The 3530-nt window shown below is 40.5% G+C and overlaps 1 pseudogene; it reads right to left on the reverse strand.

The window, feature by feature from the left end:
* Positions 1–1477: 1477 nt before the first annotated feature.
* Positions 1478–2252, reverse strand: LOC101680567 (annotated as a pseudogene).
* Between the last annotated feature and the right edge of the window lie 1278 nt (positions 2253–3530).

Consider the following 3530-nt stretch of genomic DNA (forward strand, 5'->3'; position numbering starts at 1 on the left):
TGGCACCAGATGATACATGAAGCACCAGAGGAGAGCAAACTCCCCCTTCCACCCCCCACCACACACAAGGCAGAGAGTCAATTGTGCAATATATGGGGTGAAAGTCTTAGCTGCTCCAGCTGGGACTATATGAATGGAATATGGATTTTAAGATGTCTACACAGGGCAGACGCTGCATCAGTTGAGGACCAATTTAGGCAGTTCCTATCTTTCGAAATTGTGTCCCATGTCTTCCTACTCACTTTCAATTATAAGAACTATTATTTATCTCACAATAATAAATTGAAATAGTGGAATCAAACAGCCTCCATCCAGAAAGATGAAGACAACACTGTATAATAACTGACACATGGCAGCTTTCTCTCTGGTGAAATTGTAAATGCAGTCCAAACTAGAATTTAACATAATGCCTCAGAATCTGACCCCTCTTCCTTTGGAAATTATTAAAATTGGCTCACAGTCTTCTGCATAACAGCCTATTTGCTCATTCACGCATCAGGAAGAGACTACACTGTGTGGAAATCTATCCAGTGTGGAGGGTGCTATAAGGAAGGCCTCCAAGGCTCAGTATAGTTGGGGAGTTGAGGTACGATGTGTAATCCCAATGGAAGTGAGAGCGTGGTCTGTGTCACTGGTGTGGCCTACTGAAATAGTGCACGCATCCAGAAAAGAGAGGGACAAGTTCTTGATGACACAAGATGGAACAAGCACTGTCCTGATACTTTCTTTCCAAAGGGGAATCTGAACACCACATAAAATAATCAGACATTCCTCAGAAAACAGCATTTGTGCAAAGTAAAAAAATATATATATATTGTTAGTTTTGCCAATAAATTATAGGTGGAGAATTTTGTGCAACTACAGATAAGTTTCCTGACGTGTATAATTCTGCAAATGTGCTTCTAGTTTTCGTTAGGGATTTTCAACTTGAAGCCCCCGTGGCCTCCTCAGACCTAGTGATTAGATAGTGATTAGAATAATGATGGCAGAGCCAGCTATATCATCTCTGGTGCTCAGTACAAAGTGAAACTAGAGGGACCCCTGTTCAAAAAGCAGAGGGAAAAAGCACCCATAAAAGATACTGAAGCATAAAACTTTTCCCTTTATTTCGTGGTCTCTTATTTAACCTGTCATGGTGTGTTTTCTTTGCTATTTACTGTGATTCTAATTAGTGAAAAGTCAAATTTAAATTATTTGCATGACTTTCACTGTTCATTTTTATATTGCACAATGCCAGTTTTAAATGCACACATAAAGACACTTATGTACAGAATCACCAAAATTGCACAAGTCACAATCTGAGCTTATATATCCATGTATATTTTGCTTTTACCAGAACAGGAGACCCTACACAAAATTAACTTAACTGCATGCATTTCATTTTTGTTTTCTCCAGGAAACTACCATTTTTTTTTTTTTTTTAGAAGGGGCTTATGATGGGGTATGCTTGCAGTGCTCACAGACCCATATGAAATTATCACCTCTTTGGTGCAGTACTGCCTTCCTGTTGGACATTCAGCTGCTGATTTTTCTGTTTGAGGAACTGAGTCTCCTCATTGTGCTGCTTCTCCTCCATCTGTCTTCTTCTCATTCTCCCTCTTTTCGGTGGCCTCACACATGACCTTCTGCTCCTTCACTTGGCTCCCCAAACCTCTCTTTCCTGTTTCTAATTCTGCAATTGTCCTCCCCATGTCTGACTTCCCTGTTCGGGCAACAGAGCCTTCCTGGAGCCAAATGCCACACTGTTCTCATGTGAGGTCTGATAGGCGGTGATGGTCATATAGATCAAGTCCTGGACTTGCAGCAAAAGCAGTCCCCTCTCCACACAGTTGATGGTGACCTCCGAGATCTGCTCAGCAAAATACTGTGAGTACAGCTCTCTGCACACAGGGAAGATGCCAGTCTCCCTGGCCTGTTGCTATTGCAGATTCAGATTCAGCTGCTGCAGGGATGCACCATGATCCATTCCAGTGTTGGCAGTGCTGGACACCTGCAGGATCTGTGACTGTGTGTCCTTCACCCATTCCTTTGGAGACAGGATGGCATTCAAGATTTCTTCTGCCTTCTTTGTAGCATCCAGAACACAGGAAGTTGAAGAAATCTTGATCTTTGGTGGCTGTGGGACTGGACCCAAGGGTCCAGGCTGCTGGGGGCTAATTTTCAGTGGCCCTGTTTTGGGGATACATGTCTCCGTGTCCAGCTCACCAACACCGGGTGTGTCACACTTGAGCAGAGTCTGCAGGAGGAATCATGGCAGTGAAGCATTTCACTTTTTGATATGCATACATTCTGTACCAATACTCTCCACCTTCAATTTAATGATAAATAAGAAATAATTGAAAAGGAAAGAACTATGGGTTGCCCTATCTATTTCTTTCCTCCTAAAGCATATTCTCAGTGTAAGTGGCTAGCTAATCTATAGGGAAGTAACTTGAGTAGGAGAGGATATAATAGAGATCCTGGAATGTTCATAATTCTTAGAGTGCAATTGTCTTCATTCCTCATTCAAATCAAGTCCTGGTTCAAATAGAAAGCATGGTTTCTTGGGGAAAATGTGGCCTTACTTAGTCATAGATGTAACACATTTACCATGTACTTTTGAGACTTACTGGACTCAAATTCACTGTGAGTCCATCAGAATTCTGTGCTGCTGGTAACTTGTAAGTTTTAAATGCGAATGGTTGGCAAGCAATGTTGGTAATAATGCATATTTCAAGTGTCTACTCTGCTCACATGCCTTCCTCATTGCCCCACTAAACTTCACTTATAAAATACACGTTCAGAGATAAAATTATAAAGAATTCAAGATGGTGATAAGAGAATTAAACCAAATACAAAACCCCTTTAAGACAGAGCTCTGTGCAAGTATACTGGCTGGAGCCCATGAAGCTGGCCTTAATAATTATATTAATAAAATCTTTAACATTTATTGTGCATGGCCATGTGGTAAAGCTATTTATATACCCTTTAATTTTTACAACAGCTCTATCTGACATATGAGGAATTTGAGATTTTGATATATTAAACAATGAGCTTTTAGGTCCTTAATACTCAAAGTATTGTTCTCTGGACCATCAATAACTGAAGTCTGTTGGGAATGCCAAATTCTGGGCCTCTTGCAGACCTGCTGAATCTGAACCTGCACTTTCAAGAGTGCCCCCAGTGATTTGTGTGCACATTAAAGTTTGACAAGCACTGTTGGAGTCACTTGATGACAAACAAAAGGGACCATACTATGTATCAAATCTTATCTGACTTCAGACCTTAAACTTGAAGCCAATACCCTACTGTCTTAGATAATCCAAGTTTCTGATGGTGGGCCCCAGTCATGTGTATTAAAAGACAAATCTAAATTCCGTGTGGACTATGATCTGCACCATTGGCAATAATCACTGGCCTGGAAATTTCTACCATGCCTTCCAGTTTTACAAACTATGGTAACTTTATAAATCATATTCTTACAGAACACAAAAAATAATGTTGAGGAATACAAAGGAAGAGATATATTTCTGAGTTTAATGTAAAAGATT

Source organism: Mustela putorius, unplaced genomic scaffold (assembly GCF_011764305.1).
Source record: "Mustela putorius furo isolate JIRA1106 unplaced genomic scaffold, ASM1176430v1.1 tig00003858_pilon_pilon_pilon, whole genome shotgun sequence".
NCBI lineage: Eukaryota > Metazoa > Chordata > Mammalia > Carnivora > Mustelidae > Mustela > Mustela putorius.